Source organism: Siphateles boraxobius, unplaced genomic scaffold (genome assembly GCF_051911475.1).
Source record: "Siphateles boraxobius isolate OS27281-9 unplaced genomic scaffold, OSU_SipBor_1 25, whole genome shotgun sequence".
Taxonomy (NCBI): Eukaryota; Metazoa; Chordata; class Actinopteri; order Cypriniformes; family Leuciscidae; genus Siphateles; species Siphateles boraxobius.
This window is the reverse complement of record NW_027508866.1, coordinates 29,957,443-29,976,495: the sequence shown is the minus strand read 5'-3', so window position 1 is coordinate 29,976,495 and position 19,053 is coordinate 29,957,443.

Sequence of the window (19,053 nt, the reverse complement as noted above, 5' to 3'; positions counted from 1 at the left end):
TCAGTTCCTGGGAGCCTGGCTAGAGCTTCCCCGTCTGTCCCACTGGATCGCGCGTACCGTCAGGCTCGGCTATGCGATTCAGTTCGCACGGTCTCCTCCCCGCTTCAGGGGAGTCCGCTCCACTTTGGTCGGTGGCAATGCCCCTATCATGAGAGCAGAGATTGCCACCCTGCTGGCGAAGGGTGCAATCGAGACTGTCCCTCCAGCCGAGATGAGGTCCGGCTTCTACAGCCCCTACTTCATTGTCCCCAAGAAAACCGGTGGGTTACGGCCAATCCTGGACTTGCGCGTGCTGAACCGCTCCCTTCACAGGATGCTGTTCAAGATGCTCACCGCCAAACGCGTTTTCGAATGCATACGGCCCCAGGATTGGTTTGCAGCGATCGACCTGAAGGACGCCTACTTTCATGTCTCCATTCTTCCTCGACACAGACCGTTCCTCCGGTTTGCTTTCGAGGGGCAGGCATACCAGTACGCAATTCTCCCTTTCGGGCTAGCCCTGTCTCCTCGCATCTTCACGAAGGTCGTCGAGGCGGCCCTTGTTCCCCTTCGAGAACAAGGGGTTCGCATCCTGAGTTATATCGATGACTGGCTGATCCTAGCTCACTCTCGAGATCAGGTTTGCGAACACAGGGACCTAGTGCTTCGGCACCTAGCCCGTCTGGGCCTTCGGGTCAACTGGGAGAAGAGCAAACTTTGCCCCGTGCAGAGGATCTCTTTTCTCGGTATGGACATCGACTCGGTCGCCATGTCCGCGCAGCTTACGAGCGAGCGCGCGCAGTCACTGCTGACTTGCCTAAGACAATTCGAGGGCAAGAGTGCGGTTCCACTGAAACTTTTTCAGAGGCTCCTGGGGCATATGGCATCTGCAGCCGCGGTCACGCCGCTCGGATTGCTTCATATGAGACTGCTTCAGCTTTGGCTTCGCGACCGAGTCCCGAGGTGGGCATGGCAACACGGCACGTTCCGAGTACCAGTTACTCCGACCTGCTGTCAGTTCTTCACCCCGTGGGCGAACCTCGGTTTTCTCAGGGCCGGTGTCCCCCTGGCATGAGCTTCCCGGCATGTTGTTGTCTCAACAGATGCCTCCACCACGGGCTGGGGCGCCATGTGCAATGGACATGCTGCCGCGGGCTCCTGGACAGGACCCCAGCGGCTGTGGCATGTCAATTGCCTCGAGTTGTTGGCAGTACGCCTTGCCCTGCACCGCTTCCGGGCGTTGCTCAGGGGTCAACACGTACTAGTCCGTTCAGACAATACTGCCACTGTAGCGTACATCAACCATCAAGGTGGTCTACGCTCCCGCCGTATGTCACAACTCGCTCGCCACCTCCTCCTATGGAGTCAGAAGCATCTGAGGTCGCTTCGAGCCATCTTCATTCCCGGAGCGCTGAACTGTGCAGCCGACGAGCTCTCACGGCTTCAGCCCCTCCCTGGAGAATGGCGACTCCATCCCCAGTCGGTTCAGCTGATTTGGGACCAGTTCGGGGACGCGCAGATAGATCTGTTTGCCTCTCACGACTCGACCCATTGCGCCCAGTTCTATTCCCTGACCGAGGGCACGCTCAGCACGGATGCTCTGGCGCACAGCTGGCCGCAGGGCCGCAAGTATGCGTTTCCCCCAGTGAGCCTTCTTGCGCACACTTTGCGCAAGGTCAGGGAGGACGAGGAGCAGGTCATTCTGGTTGCCCCTTACTGGCCCAACCGGACCTGGTTCCCCGAACTAGTACTCCTCGCGACAGCACCTCCCTGGCCGATCCCTCTGAGGAAGAACCTTCTTTCTCAGGGACGGGGCACCCTATGGCACCCTCGTCCCGATCTTTGGAACCTCCACGTGTGGCTCCTGGATGGGACGAGGCAGGTTTGAGTACTCTACCACCAGCGGTGGTGGCTACCATCACTTCCGCTAGAGCGTCGTCCACGAGACACGTCTATGCGTTGAAGTGGAACCTCTTCGTCAACTGGTGCTCTTCTCACCGAGAAGACCCCCGGAGATGCTCGATCAGTGTTGTGCTTTCCTTTCTTCAACAGGGGCTGGAGCGAAGGCTGTCTCCCTCCACCCTGAAGGTCTATGTTGCCGCCATTGCCGCACATCATGACCTCATCGAAGGTAAGTTGGTGGGGAAGCACGACCTGGTCATCAGGTTCCTGAGAGGAGCGAGGAGACTAAATCCTCCTCGTCCTCCTCTCGTTCCCTCTTGGGACCTCTCAGTGGTTCTAACTGCCCTGAAGAGTGCTCCCTTTGAGCCCCTGCAATCAGTCGAGCTTAAGTTCCTGTCTATGAAGACAGCGCTCCTGGTTGCACTGGCCTCCATCAAGAGGGTTGACGTTGACGAAGCGTGCCTGGAATTTGGGCCGGCTTCCTCTCACGTGATCCTGAGACCCCGGCCTGGATACGTGCCCAAGGTTCCTACCACTCCCTTTCGGTACCAGGTGGTGAACCTGCAAGCGCTGCCCTCGGAGGAGGCAGACCCAGCCTTGGCACTGCTCTGTCCAGTACGCGCTCTCCGCGCCTATGTAGACAGAACGCAGTGTTTCAGGACCTCAGACCAGCTCTTTGTCTGTTATGGTGGGAAGCTGAAGGGAAAGGCTCTCTCCAAGCAAAGGTTGTCTCACTGGATAGTGGACACCATTGCTTTGGCTTACCAGCAGCAAGGTCGACCGTGCCCCCTTGGTGTGACTGCCCACTCCACCCGGAGTGTGGCGTCCTCTTGGGCTCTAGCGCATGGCGCCTCGCTAACAGACATCTGGAGAGCTGCAGGCTGGGCGACACCTAACACATTCGCCAGATTCTATAATCTCCGAGTGGAGCCTGTGTCCTCTCGTGTACTCGCTTCAACCAGCTAGTACCGGACCCGCTCAGGTGTCTTCGCTTGCTCGCCATTCCACTCCACGGACTGGATACGTGCGATATTTTCCTCAGGTGAGCTTCTCCGAAAGCCCTGAGCTCCTCCAGCACTCCTGACGTCGGCGCCAGTGTCTATTGCCTGCGCGTCGGCTAGGTGCCTCCCGTGTGCATGGTCCCTCCTCTGAGCGACCCCCACATGTGTATTTCCACTGTAAGCCTCTCTGAGCGTGTGTCTTTCCCTTGGCAAGCCACCTTGCCACCCCTGGGGTTGAAATATTCCACCTGCGGCTGGACACCCCAGTGTTTTCCATATGTTTCCTTCGGGTCATATGTGTATTCTCTAAGTCCCCCCCCCTCCGGGCTGGCATTAATTGCATACTTCCCCTAAGCTTGGGATATGCTTCCCAGTGTACCTTGGTATTCCTGTGATAAATGGAGTCCTTTGTCCAGGCTGACAGGGATCTCGATTTACGCAGGGCACTGGAAGACAGCTGAGAAGGTGGCGTGATTAGACTGGTAACCCCATTCGTCGTCATCCGACGTAACTCGGAGTGACAACGAAAGGGAACGTCTACGGTTACGTATGTAACCCTCGTTCCCTGAGTAGGGAACGGAGACGTTACGTCTGCCTGCCACTTTCCGCTGTACCGCGGGGATCGCCTGAGCTCAGTCTTGGCTCCTCAGCGAAGAAACATATCTGCTTGCTGCCGGCTTCCTCCTTTTATACCCACGAGGTGGGGCGGAGTTACGCCATGCAAATTCCGCAGACCCATGGCATTTCCTTGCCATTGGCTCGTTTTGTAATACTCGAAGTTGATAGGCTTTCTAAGCGAAACCCCATTCGTCGTCATCCGACGTAACGTCTCCGTTCCCTACTCAGGGAACGAGGGTTACATACGTAACCGTAGACGATTTTCTTGATTCTGGTTACGACCAGCAGGGTCGTTCATATCCATCTAACCCGCCGAGTCTTTATGAAACAGCCCGGCGGCGAAAGTAGATTCCAGCGTATCTTTACCGTAGTTGATCAGACTTTCCAGAATGCAGCGATATGGGTAAGTACTCGAACTTTGAGATATTAGGCGATCGCCCAGCGTCACATCGACTTGGGAAAACATTGTTGCCGCCGGATAATTAATCAGCCCGACCTTAGCAGGGTCCACGATTTCTTTACCATTCGGCCTCGTGATTTTCGCCCGTAGATAGAGCATCGTGTTATTGAGATCAATGTAATCATCACCGTTGCCGGCGATAAAAAACTCAATCGGAGCTGAGTCGGAAATGGCTGATAATGGGGTTATTTCTAAATAACTGCTTTTCTCAATCATGGTCTGCGTCAGCGGGACCGTAAATAAGTTGACCGACGCGTTTCGACTAACAGACTTCTTACGCTGTCTACGTACGAGTGAGCGCTTGTTTGATCCGCTCGTTGTTTTCTTCTTCTTCGCTACCCATTGACCCCGCCTCCTCACACCCATTGGTCTAGTCATTCTCTTACGGGCTATGACCATCAGACCGGATCCGTCTTGAGCTTTAGCATTATGCGAACGCGTCAATACATTTGAGACGACGTCGGATACTATATTTTTAGCGGCTGACCTTAGGTGGGGTTTTGCGATGCTAAACTCTCTTTTTAACAGGGGTACTGCGATCCTGAACAGACCTCTGAAAAGACCCCCTAACCCCGCACCGTACATAACCCCTCCCCCGGCATAGCCTGGTAAACCCCCGCCCGCCTGATTTTGGTAGTAGCTGACATAGTCCGCGGTGTCTCCGGGTCTATAATAAACCATTTTTTGGTTTAAAGTGTAGTTTTACGATATCTTTCCCGTAAGAAAATGGTACTTCGTGGTTTTGATCGTCCTTCAACTCTATGGTGATGTCGGTGATGTGATCCTTGCTGATCGATGCGTAGTGGGGGGTGTCGTATCTAGCAATGACCGTGTCGTTGCCTTTTCCCGATATATGTACGCATCTCAAAAGGGGTACGTGAGAATCGCTGACCGCTTGAAATTTGGTAATGTCTGTGTAAATGTATAATGTGTAGAACCCGGCGTTGATGTCGGATTGATGAGGAGCGTACGTGATGACGTTCGTGGAAAAATCAGGTTCTTTATGATAGTTTAAACCTCCGAGAGGTTTTAGTGTCATTCCTAAAATAGTGGCGAGTCTCCCTTTGAAGCTGAGTGAAACGTGGAGTTTCGCGACCAGAAACACTTTGTTTTTTAATTCATCATGATGCAATACGGCCGTTGGTGTGAGAAGTTGATTTATAGCACGGAGGATCGCGCGAATGTTTGCGTAGTACCCGCCGCTTATGTATAATTTCGTAATTATAGAAAAACGAATATCAGCCTCTTTGGAGGGATTGATATCCGGGGGTTCCGGGGCCGTATGGAGGATGAAATGACCATCTTCGTCACTAAAGCTATACCAGCTTTTAGGATATTCGATTTCAGCGAGCCCCACCTCCCATTGTCCTTCCAAGTTTATAGCTTTTGCTAGCCTGGTTGTATAGCTGGATATGCGATTTTGAGGATAAACCGCAGACGATGCGTTGCATGGTAACGTGATGTAGAACCCGTGGTCGTCCATGACGGTCCGCCTCTCGTATGATCTCATCCGTTAACGTCGCCGCGTTTTAAGGGGATTGCAAAAAGAGTTTTTTTATCTATATAACTGTTAAATTTTGAAAGCGATCCTAGCCATTTCCCTAAAACAAGCGTAGATTTCCCTTGTTTTTTCTGACCTAAAATCTTTTCCACCTCAAAAGATTTGTATTTACTCACATTTATTTTCTGCAGCTCTTTTTCATAAAAAACCCCGTCAATGACTTCACCGTCATAATCCGTCAGTCTGTAGACGGGAGGTTGGCGCGGAATACGCGAGGATACGGTGAAAAATTCTTCCGTGTAGTTCTGCTCGTAACCTTTGGCGAATGGACCTCTCACTTTAGAAATCCTAACGACGTCTCCGACTTTGAAATTAAATGCGGGTTTCTCGGTCTTCTTTACATCGCCATACAAGTTTTGAAACACTTGACCCTCATTGTCTTTGCTGACGTCGACGGGTCTCATTTTGATACTTCGGTGATAACTGGTGTTGTACTCCTGCATAATGTTGTGTAAAACATCTATGTAGCGTCGGGAATTTGTGGCTGTTAAAAATCTCAACATACGACTTATTAAGGTTCTATTAAAACGCTCCACGACGTTGGCTTTCAAATCGGTAGCGGTAGCGAAATGATTAATGTCGTGCTTTTTCATGACATCAGATCATCCGTCTGTAATTTCTGCGGCACACGCCCCTCTTCGAGTATATACTCGAACGCTCTAGTAACCTCGGCTCCGCTCTTATTCTTCAGCACACGAGACCAGGCATACTTTGAGAATACATCTACTCAAGTTAAGAGAAATTTATTACCATCATTCTGATCAGAAAATTGGGTCATGTCGACTAGATCGGCCTGGAACTGCGAATCGACCCCGTACACCACCACTCTATTTCGTTTGTATTTTATAGGTGCTGTTTTGTGTAATGTGTAAGCGTCCTCGCCAGCCAGCCATTCTGAAACCTGTTTATCGCTTAGATGGACCCCGGTATCTTTAAAGACGGCGTCTTTTAATCGTTTTTTACCCCCTAAAGAGCCGGGGTTGGAGGGTGTATAATAAGCCTTTTTCGTGAGCTCAGACATGCTACCGTTTCAACAGTTGCAAAAGAATGACACGTACAAGCTGTTTTAATCAATCTTTTATTAAAAAAAAATGTTGTAGGATATGATACAAGTAAAATGGTTATAATAGAAGGTAGTAAACATGCATATTATAAATCAGACACTAAGTAAAATGGTTATAATAGAAGATAGTAAGCATGCATATTATAAATCAGACACTAAGTAAAATGGTTATTATAGAAGATAGTAAGCATGCATATAATAAATCAGACACTAAGTACATTGAATATAACGGTATTAATAGAACAGACAAAAATCTAAGTAAATTGAATATAATGATGTTAGTACAAAATGACTATAATGATCTTAGTACAAAAAACTAAGTAAAATGACTACATAGTAAAGAATGGATATAATGAGGTTACATAAAATGTCTAAGTAAAATGACTACATAGTAAAGAATGGATATAATGAGGTTACATAATTTTATGCTGAATCCAACCAAAAGAGAAAGTCACGGCAGGCCATCATGTTACGATCGAGGATGTAATCAACATACATTACAACAATTTTGTCGACGTTTTTAATCACGTCCACAATTTTGACCACGTCATCATCATCATCAGAGTCATATTGTTTTGAATTCTTGACCAGTTCGGTACACACATCCGCCACATACGTACAAGTACATAACACATCGTTGACCCGAAGCGGGTGTTGTGATTCACACATCATATCTAGAACCTGTTTTATCATATCACTGGGCGGATCGTTACCGTTAACACATTTGTCCGTCAAATCATCTCATGAATTAGACAGTCCTCTTATATGAACCATATCTTTCTTTAGATTTGCCTCACGCACAGTGTCATAACACGGAGTATCGGGGTGGGATGCGTCCATAATAATCTTGCTCATTAGATCGGTCATCTAGATTCTGTAATGGTCTTTAAACATGAATTCCATACAGCACTTTAGGCTACAGGCTGCACCCATGTTGGACTCGGCCTGGTCACTCGCCATACATGATTGGAAGACCTTGCCAGAGATCAACGACGTCGTTGATGATTTCCTTGCAGGGCTTGTCCAGAAGTCTCACCCTGATTTCTTCTAGCTTAGCGGTGATGAATGGTTCGTCTTTTAATTCGTGTAGAATACTCCCGACTGTTCCTTGAATTCGGTGGGGTTGAGATTTTAACCCACACCGGTTCAGGAGGACACTGATGATGGAATGAAAATAGGGTTTAAACAGCTTGCCTGAAAGTTCGTCAAAGTGTGTGTCGAAGTAATAGTTGGGAGGGTCAAACAGACAGGAATGTTGCAGCTGGCTGGGATGATCAATCTCACAGCCCTCGCAGTCGGCCTTCAGCTTGTCAGCGATGAGATGCTGCAACAAAACCACGGTCGCGGCTTTTATGATTTTGAATCCAATGTTGCTGAAACATGCGTCTGTAGCGTCGAAACCGGGTTTAGCAAGAGACACGATGCGGATGATTTTAGGTGTGTCGCGCGATTCCAAGTCTTTGCGGGGATTGATGAGGTAAGTCGGGTTTTCGCTCAATGGTTGTGGTGGTGATGAAGGTTTGCTGCAACCGCAGTCGCACTCGATGCACGGATCCCAGTCTAAGCGGCGTTTGATAGTTTTAGTCAGAGGCCAGTCGTTTTCGAGGTCTGATGGTTCACTCGGAGCCTAATCATTTTCAAAGCACGGTGCTAAGGCTATGCAACGTCTGGTAGTTTTGGCCGGGGCCCAGTCTTTGTGGTGGTGGTGGTCCGATGGTCCGCAGTCGTCGGTCAGAATATGAGGGGTTGCGTTGTCGTCGGGTGGGTCGAGAATGCTGCCGAAAGAGATGCCGCAGCTGCACACATGCGCCGGTTCTGAAGCGCCTTCTTCAGCCATGGTTTATAAATGATGGTTGGAAGGACCCGATCGCTGGAATTTATGAGCGCTGTAGTAGAGGTGGGCGTAGACCATGGTTTAAAAAACGACACATGGGAGGGTCTGAAAGACGTGCGTTCGCATGGCTGTAGCGAATGGGAACGGACGGCTTGGTAAATGAACTGCTGCGCATGCATCTCTCAGGTTGGAACAGCTGCACTTTGATTTTGTTGTACCCCTCATGCATGTCGGCCCATTTGAACATTTTGTTGATGGCTGAAAAAACATTACTCATTATATCCAGATCGCACCACTTGAACAAAAATTGCATTTCATACAGATTGTGATGCTCATTAGGCAGGATAACTCCAGACCGAGTGCTTCTGAGCTTTGTCTTGTCTTTACAGCAGAATATGTAAACAGAATCATTAGGCTCCTTATTAGTATGGTCACCTACCACACGGTAGCGGACATTCGGAGTTACTCCATCCCACTCTGCAGTGTACAAAGGTCTTCGCCGGCTTCATTCAGATCCTTCCAGACAAATTTGTAAAATAGAGATCAGGAAATACAACACACGGATCTTCCCCAGGCTGGAACTCTCCTGGACCGTCAACGGTGTAGAGCATAACAACTCGTGATGGTTTGTGAAATTTGTACCCAAATACACAGTTACTAGACATCATGAATTCACCTTCGGTCCATTCCGAAATTTCATGGAGAAAATTGGTCAAACGGATGTGACCGAAAGGCTTTCTCGGAGCCATAGGCAGACTTTCCAAAATCTTGCTGCTCAACCCCGCCTCCGGGGTTTTGGGGGAGGATAAACTGTCCATGCTTGTGTAGCTCATGTTTCTCTTTCTAGTTTTTGTAGAACACGGCTGACCCATTTATACATGCTGCTGCTCAGGAATGCAGGGGCGGTGACAAAACACCAACTTCAAACAATGAAACTAACTGTCACCATCAAAGCCAATACATCTCAAACTAACTGTCACACTTTTTGCTTGATCAAACTAACTGTCACATCACTTTGTAACTGTAACATCAAAGCTTATGTTAACATCAAAGCCCAATACCTCCCTTTTCTTGATCAAATGAACTTCAAACGATCAAACTAACTGTCACCATCCATCATTTTGACAGAAGCTGTAACCGCAAGGGGCGGAACTAGGTCAAAGGTAACCATCCATCATTTTGACAGAAAGTGTAACCGGAAGGGGCGGAAACTAGGTCAAAGGTAACAGGAAGGGGTGGAACTAGGTTAAAGGTAACAGGAAGGGGCGGAACTAGGTCAAAGGTAACAGGAAGGGGCGGGCCCGGAAGGGGCGGGACAATGGGCGGGACATGAAGGGGAGTAACCGGAAGGGGCGGGGAAGATCAAAGGATAGCCACGCCCACCTGTCAATCAATAATTTTGACAGGTGGTATAAGCTATTTATTACTTATCCTGTCAGGAGTATCAATCCAGGATGTTTGTGATGCGGAAGGCTGGTCCTCACCGCACACATTATTGAAGTTTTATCATCTCGACTTCAGCTCCACTCAAGGGGCGCAGGTACTTTCGTTCGAATGTGCGCTCTGACTTCACACGACGGACACTTGCTCGTATGGCGACGTTGGTATTAGCGTTCCCAAAGCGTTGTCACCCAGCTCAAGTTCCCTGATAGGGAACGTCTCTGGTTACGTATGTAACCCTAGTTCCCTGAAGGGAACGAGACGCTGCATGTCTATGCCATACTCCCAGCATGCCCGTGAGCACTTGCTTCAGTCTTATCAGAAGCTGACGCGCTTGTGTTTTGGGGTGCTTATTTAGTTTCCTGATCGATGACGTCACCCGCCTATGATGTTCCGTCTCGCCATTGTACTGATTTCATACGTGCTTTATGACGCACTCACGCAGGGGCGTTCCCAAAGCGTTGTCACACAGCGTCTCGTTCCCTTCAGGGAACTAGGGTTACATATGTAACCAGAGACGTTCATGAGCAAAAAATAATATTGCAGAAGTGCACTTTTTGCAATATTATTTTTTGCTTGTGAAAAGTGAAATTAATGAATGTAGCATATGGAGAGATATGGGTAAAGGTGTGCTATAGTAGAAAAAATCTGAATCTGATGAAAGCGTGGAGACTGAAACACCTGAGATGGATACAGAAAGTGTAGAGACTGAAATGGAGAGAAGAATATGGAAGGAAACTATCATGAAAATATCATAAAGTGAATGAGGAAAGCTTTGATTACTTTGCCTGCCCCCACTCCAAAGACCTCAGAATATTTTTGCAGTTCCACCCCCAACAAACTCCAAAAAGAGCCCTATCAAATAGTTTTTACACAAAAGATGAACTTTTGTGTAAAATCGTAAGTGGCTGACATATTGTGAAGCAAGTCATACACTTTATTGCACTGCTTGCCTCGCTTTTTCAAAGCCCACTGTATCAGAAGCATGTAGCATGTACATCAGAGGATTGAGGAGCATGAAAAAAGTAAAGTGCATAGGGACTGTGCAGAGGCTTATTTCCTGATGGCAAGAAAAGGAGACATTGCGAGCAGAGTAAGTGGAAACCAGCTGTCATTACATCGACAACAAGTGGAAATTAAACGGCAGGTGATGGAGCGTGTTGGCGTGTTGTTAATGCCGTGAAAGTGTACAGAAAGCGTGGTCTCAGCTACAGGGGATCAAAATCAGAATCTGCCTACACCCTTGAAGATAACACTATTGACCATGGCAACTTCTTAGAATTCATATTTTTCCTAAGTAGATATGACTTCTGCATGCAACAGCATGTCACAGAGTGCATTAAAAAAAGTAGGTAACAACATGAGGCTGGGGGGAAAGGCAGAGGGGTCACTTGTCACTCTGCTCTCAAAAGACACAGTGAACAAAATCATCACAATTATCAGCCAGTTAATTAAAGAAACAGTTGCCAATGAAGTCAGAGCAGCAGGAATAACATCCAATGATCAGTGCTCTGTCATCCTCAGATATGTGACAGATGCAATTCACGAGATATTGGTTACTGTGGTTGACTGCGATTCCTCTACTGGTCAGTATTTTGTGGAACTGCTGAAAAGAATTATGCAAAATCTCAATCTAGATATAACATGTTGTGTATGCAGTGCAACAGATGGTGCAGGCAACATGTAGGGCCAATACAAAGGTTATTCTGCCTTTCTCAGTGAGCAGGCCCCTAACCAAATTCATGTGTGGTGCTATGCACACATTCTGAACTTAGTGTTGCTGGACACAACAGGCATTATACTACAGAGTGCATAACTGTTCGGATTACTAAATGATGTTGCTGTCTTCCTACATGAGTCGTATAAATGGATGAAGAAGTGGCACGAGGTAACTGCAGAATTCGGGAAGCGTGAGGGATTGAGTGGGATTTTAGTGGGGCCCAAAAAGCTGCGAGCCAATTTGTGGATTGGGCAAATCATTTCTCAGAATTCGCTTACTGCACTTTTAAAGTTTTATATGTAAATAAACTAATAGTACTACTTTTGATATAAAAATTACACTCCTGTCATTTCACTTGCACATAACAATGTTATTTTATTCTACTTATGGAGAAATTAAGAAGGAAAACTGTCTCAGAGTACATTCAAAACACTGACACCCAACTGCAAGAGTTGATCTCAACCTGTGGGTCAAGGTGTCATGCATTTAACAATAACGGCCACAATGTTTCTCAGGTTGAGAGACTATTAGAGATGATTTTAGAGATGAAGAGGAAAAATGGAAATACAGACATTTTAGAACACTACTCATATTCTAAAGAATCACAGTAAAAAAGACAGCAGAATCCAGTAGACACTGGCAAATGATTCATGAGATAGTTGTATAACACTGGTTCATTGTCACCAGTGGGCCGACCGATGGAGGCGGAGCAGGTGATTGAGGACGGGCTCTGGCTGGGCAGTCTCGACGTAAACAGTCTCTGGCTCTGGGCTGGACAGGAGCCGCGGGTGAAGGCTCTGGGCTGGACGGGACCAGCGGTGAAGGCTCTGGGCTGGACGGGACCAGCGGTGAAGGCTCTGGGCTGGAAGGGACCAGCGGTGGAAGCTCTGGGCTGGACAGGATCAGCGGTGAATGCTCTGGGCTGGACGGGACCAGCGGTGAAGGCTCTGGGCTGGACGGTATCAGCGGTGGAAGCTCTGGGCTGGACGGGATCACCGGTGGAAGCTCTGGGCTAGGCTGTGTCCCGGATCGAGGCTCGACACTCTCCAGACACTGGATGACGGTCGCCCTCCAATCCAGACCGGTGGTGTTTGGGAGGTCTAAAGGCTGGTTAAATGTGGCCCGATCCAGAAAACAAATGTGCACAGGCACTCGTCGTCGAGGTTACTGTTGGCAGCAAGGTGGCAAAAGCCTAAGGCAAACGCTAGGAGATTTTGGCTCTCCTGGGCCAGGACGATTATTTTAACCCTGTAGTCCATATTAGGGCGGTCTGTAGTTCTGTCACGGTTTGGTGCGGGTTGAAGAAGAAGAAGAGAAGAAAAAGGCTCAAATGCAAAACGTTTACTACAAAATACAATCCAACAGGTACAGGCAGGTAGACAGGCAGGCTGGAACAACTCACACACAAGAATTAAGGATTGACTAAACTGAACGAACTAAATACAGACACTGATGAACATAAACCAGGTGACACAGATGAAGGTGATTAACAAGACAGGTGATGAAGACGAAATAATGAAGGTAGGCATGCCAATGAAAACAAACAGAAGATCTAAACAGACACAAACAGACACAGACATCTATATACTCATGTTTAAAAAATGCTCCAAAGTTTTTCTTTTTACAATGACGACAAGAGAATGCAAACTACTGTGGCATTGGTTATCTCAGTCTATATTTAACATTCCATCTGAAAAACATTTTTCATATGTTTCATAAGTTACTTCCAAACTGTAATACATTATACATTACTTGTTTGCATACTGTTATTTAAAAGTAATTAATTACCTTACAATATTACTGTCTCAGAATTGCAATGCGTTACATTATCCAGTATTACTTTAGAGTTACTTTCACCAAAATAGATATACAGTAGTAGAACTTAACTTTCTAAGGCTGTAACGAAATGCGATATCAAATACTAAGATCCACGAACCTGCAGAATCGCGACACACCCCTTCCAACTCCAAGAGTTATCCTTCCCGTCCAGATCCAATGCTACAACATCTTTAAATTACTGTTAGTATTATTTTAATTTTAAAGTTAACATTGTAATATACGTAGACCTAAACCACAAAACTAGTTGAGGATACATTATTCAAAATTGGGGAATTCCAGCGTATGGACGTGACATTTGTAGTCAAAACTTGAAAAATAAATTCTCAGAAAATGCATTTAATAGCATACCAATATATTGAAACTTCTGTTTATCCATAGGCTACCCCTTAAAGGAGTCCAGACATTAGAAAAATATCAGTCTACACTTGCGTTTTATATTTAATATGAGGGAAATACACACGCATTCATGCATGACAAAACAAATATTTAGGAGGAAAAATATTGTTTTGTAATTCTGTGAATTACACTGCGCAAAACCAAAAGTAATACTACCCACTGGATGAAGAAGGGTTGGCTCTCCACAGAACATAAAATATTCATTTTATTTTATTTTTCGTTTTCGCATTTATGAGGAAAAAACAATGTAAGGACGTGATAGTTCTCCAGACGTGACCGCTCTGAAGCGGAACTAAAATAGGCTAGGCTACTGTTTTAAAACTTTCACAGAGACCTTAAACAGAAAACACAAAGCCTTTCTTTAAAGTGAATTTCGATTTGTACTAATTGTATCTTAATTTTAATCAATGTTTCATCAACCAATTGCCTGGATTTAATAAATAAGAAGTAAATATAGCAGACAATAGACACAGAGGCGCCTGCGCGAGCGCGTCTCATAAATTAACCGAAACTCAGCGTATAAGGTAGGCCTACTTCACAGACCTGAACAATATATTTCAATCTATATTGAAATGTCTACTTGTAAACAGAACAATTCAAAACAACTCTGCTTCGCCTATATCTGTATGAAATGTGCATTTCTCTCTGGCGCATTCACTAGGCCTACTGTGAAGATCGCGAGGCAGCAACGTCAACTTCATCTTTATTAATAAACAATTACAATGTCTCCTTGCTATATTTGACATATTCATAATCATTCATTGCTTTTGCTGGTTCTTTGTGACAGCTTTTAGGTGCTTTATCGGCAGCGCTGCCGCCACCCTTACATCATGTTACGTGAACGCGTCACCACCGCATCAAAAACATGATTGCGTATTGAAAACATGAAAAATTCCACCTAAACATGGCCTAACTGTTTAGAAAGAAAACACAGAACAAATAGAGTAGCCTAATGCGCATACGTCCATCTCGCGAATGTAAAGTCGTCTTCATGCCATCTTCACCCATTAGCCGCTTTTCCACTGGCCAGCGCGAGCACAAAGGCCGAAATCATGCCTCACGGCACTCCTGAATAAATCGCTATACAAATATATCAAACTTGGACACCACACGCGGCTATTGACTGACCACGAAAAGGCATACTGAGCTCGTGCGTCATCTTCGTGCCAGTTATTCAGCAAATAAAGTGTAGGCCTATGTATTTCATAGAAAATTGTGTCTATATAGTACTAGGCTATATAAATTGCAAAGGTTTAATTGGAATCTTTATTTCAAACGACCCGACCGACAGCGACCCGAATATCGTTAAAAATATTTTCGGATGACTCGTAACCGCGGGTAACCGCGGGTAAATAACAATGCTCAGTGTACATATGTGTCCACACTATGAATGTAAAAAAAAACACTGAAGCAGTGTCAAAGTTAATGAGATAATTAAAGTCCCCTGGGGTCAATAATTGTATCCCCTTTATCCCCCAAAATTACATGTTTAAAAGTTTTTTCCTGTGATTTTTTTTTTAAATAGCTTGAATGTAACTCTACACCCTTGCTTCATTTAGTATATGCAGAACCATGAAAATCCACTCACTCACAACAGATCAAAGATCCACGAGGTCAACTTTACTGTAGTAAACGCTGCCCAATGGCAAGTGGAAAAACTAATTCAGCTTTAATTCAGCCATATATGTTTTAACCAGAAAATGATTCAGAATAAGAAGAGGAAGTGCACATTATACAGGCTCGTATACAAGTCGATGTGCTTGACAACAATGTACTGAAAACAGACGACAATGTTGTCAAAATGAATCTGTGAAATTGACTAAAAAGGCTATATTATCCATGCCAGTCTAATAAGTCACTTTGTCAAGAAACACCCCGCAAACTCTTGTGTGTGGGGTTCCGCAGGGCTCTATACTGGGACCAATTTTATTTCCCCTTTATACGCTCCCTCTAGGTTCTATTTTTGAGAAATTTGGGATTCAGTATCATCCACTGAAACATGGGCATGAATGTTGGACTGAGGTTAAGTGCTGGCAGGACGATATAACTTTCTCCAATTAAATTGAGGATAAGACTGAGATGATTTTATTTGGAAATAAGGGGTGTCTACATGATGTTTATGACTACCTGTTCCAAATCAATGCTGTTGTTAAGAATAGTTTTTTTCCATCTTAGATCAATATTTAAATCGAAGTCTATCCTCTCTTTTGGAGATATGGAGAAGGTTGTTCATGCCTTTGTGTCATCCCGTTTAGACTACTGTAATATGGGTGTGAGTCAGGCCTCTCTCTCTCGTTTGCAGCTTGTTCAGAACTTTTAACGGGTACTAAGAAGAGAGAGCATATTACTCTTTTGCAAAGATGTATAAAGTACTAGAGTCCCAGACTTGAGTAAAAGTACAAGTGCTCTATCAAAAAAGTGACTTGAGTAGAAGCTGAAGTGCTCTTTAAGCACCATACTTAAGTGGAAGTACTAAGGTATTCAACATTTTTGTGAATATAGCTTACAGGCCTAAACCGGTGGTACCAACCGCGTCAGAGAGCCAATGTTCTTTGAGTACTATTGAACAAGCCAATGGAATTGGCGTGCGTGATTCGCATCCCTGCGACGCGGGTATAAATACGGAAGTGGATGCACGCACTAGTTACCTTTCGCTTCGGAGCCGATCTTTGATGTCTCTGAGAGTGCTGTTGTTTACAAAGAGCGAATGTGTCGGTGATCTTCAGGAAGACTCTCCCAGTGCTTCTGTTCTACAGCGCGAGTGCAGCAGTGATCGCGAGCTTTGAGCTCTCAACTGCTGTTTTAACAGAAACAAATTCTAAATGTTTGTGTATGTTGACGGCTGGTTAGAGGGCGGAAAAGTAAGTGCTTCACTGTTTCAGTTCACTGTTAAGTGTTGCCGCGGTCATTCTCCTGTGTGCTCCGGCACTGGTGAAGGTCCTATTTTCTGAAAGACACGGGTGCGTTTGCGTTTTTTTGAAGATGTCATTCCACCTGTGCGTTTCTGGATGCGGTCGTTCCCTTTTCCTCTCTGACGGTCACAACTGTTGCACCACGTGTTTGAGCTATGTATTTATATGTATATAAATATGTATATTACTGGTGGGCCGTTATCGGCGTTAACGTGCTGTGTTAACGTGAGACTTATCGGGCGATAAAAAAAATGGGAAAAACAATGTTACGTGACAGTTCCCAGTTACGGACGTGAGCGTTCTGAAAGCGACACTGAAAAACTGCTTTAAAACTTTCACAGAGACATCAAACAGAAAGCCTTTCATTAAGATGAATTTCGTTTTGTATTAATTGTATCTTAATTTTAATCAATGTTTCATCAACCAATTGCCTGGATTTAAAATATAAGAAGTAAATATAGCAGACAATAGATAATCACGACACAGAGGCGCCGGCACGTGAACTAGAGCTCGTCTTGTGAGTCATAAATGAACCGAAACAAAGCGTATAAGGCCTACTTCCCTCACGAGTACAGTGGGTGACGTGAGGTGCGAATGTATAATGTAGAGAATAGTTACGAAAATGGAGAGAAAATATAAATTAGGCGCATTAAAAAGAAAAGAACGAGATAGTCTTTGTGTTTTATTTAACATAAGCTTACTTGACTCAACAAGTGACACATTATTACATATGCATTCATCAGATATTTTACAGGTTTTTTTACGGTTTTAATTTTAAAATGACTTGGTAGCAGAGGGCCGTACTGTACTGAGAGTCTAGCTCCGCCCCTGCCTATCTTACAAACTACCTGCGAGGGTTATTTATTTGGGTAGCACACATATTCTGAATGCTTTCGGCATAATTCAAATGAGCCATTTTAATCTATATGAATCTAGATTTAAAAAATGAATCTATGCCCACCACTAATATATATATATATATATATATATATATATATATATATATATATATATATATATATATATATATTTATATGTTCGGCATGCTGAGGCTGCTTTTGTGGACAGCTCATGTTCTCATTGCGGGTATATGACTGTTGCGGTGTTGAGATCGTGTCACGTTTGATCAATTCACTTTCTCTCTCTCGTCTTGTGTGCCGTGTGTGTGTGTGTGTTTAGTGTGGGCGTGGTCACTGATCACTTCTGATCAGCAGTGCCAGCTGGTTTCACTTTGTATGTGGCTTTATATGTTCAGTAACTGGTGTCTCATGTTGTCAGATCATTGTTCGTCTCCGGTGTGTTCCTGTTCTTCGTGTCGTTGCTGAGTGGATTCCTGTTCGTCGTGCTGTCGTTCCCGGTTGGATTGTTATCGTTACGTGTTCTGGATTACCTTCACTGGACTTCCACACGCGGTCACGGATACTCACCACGGGATCACCGAGCACCTTCACCGAGGACATCACCAGCACTGCACCACCTGCTCACCTGGGTCCCTGCGCCACTGTTCCATCTGTGTTGTGCCGTCTCGACCCCAGTGTGTCTGTTCTGACCGTTCTGCTATCTGTAATTCAATAAAGCGTTTATTGCATTTGCATCCGGTGTCGTTCCAGTATGTCACAGAATGATCTGACCTCAACGGATGCAGCAAGCACATCAGGCTGGGACAACTTCGCTGCTAACAGCATCCCCAGGATGGACCAACAAGAGGAGGGCATCACGAACATGGGTCGAGCGGTTCAAGCACTTGTGGCGCAGGTGTCCGAGCTCACCCAACAACTACAACTTCTCAGGGTTGCGCCGCCCACACCGCCCGTTCAACCCACACCTCCAGAAGGATGGAATCGTCGTGAGCCACGTTTACCCACACCTGAGGGTTATTCAGGTGAGCCTGAGTTCTGCAGAGCATTTTTAACCAGATGCTCTATGCACTTTTCGTTACAGCCGCAGACATTCGCCCAAGAACAATCCAAGGTGGCATTTGTGTTAACCCTATTGTCTGGCAAGGCTGCACTTTGGGGAACGGCGGTGTGGGAGAACCAAGACCCATGCTGCGCCTCGTTCCTGGCACTCTCGGAGGAAATGAAGAGAGTCTTCGATCGGGCTGTGGCGGGTAGGGAGGCGGCCAGACTACTCGCCGATCTGCGCCAGGGAGACCGCTCGGTGTCGGAATATTCCATCCAATTCCGCACCCTGGCCGCAGAGTGCCAATGGAACGAGGAGGCGCAGTGGGACCGTTTCCTGCATGGGCTGGCTGACCGTGTCCAAGATGAGATCTACATGTTGGACTTACCCGCGAGACTGAACGGACTCATTGAGTTGGCTCTTTAG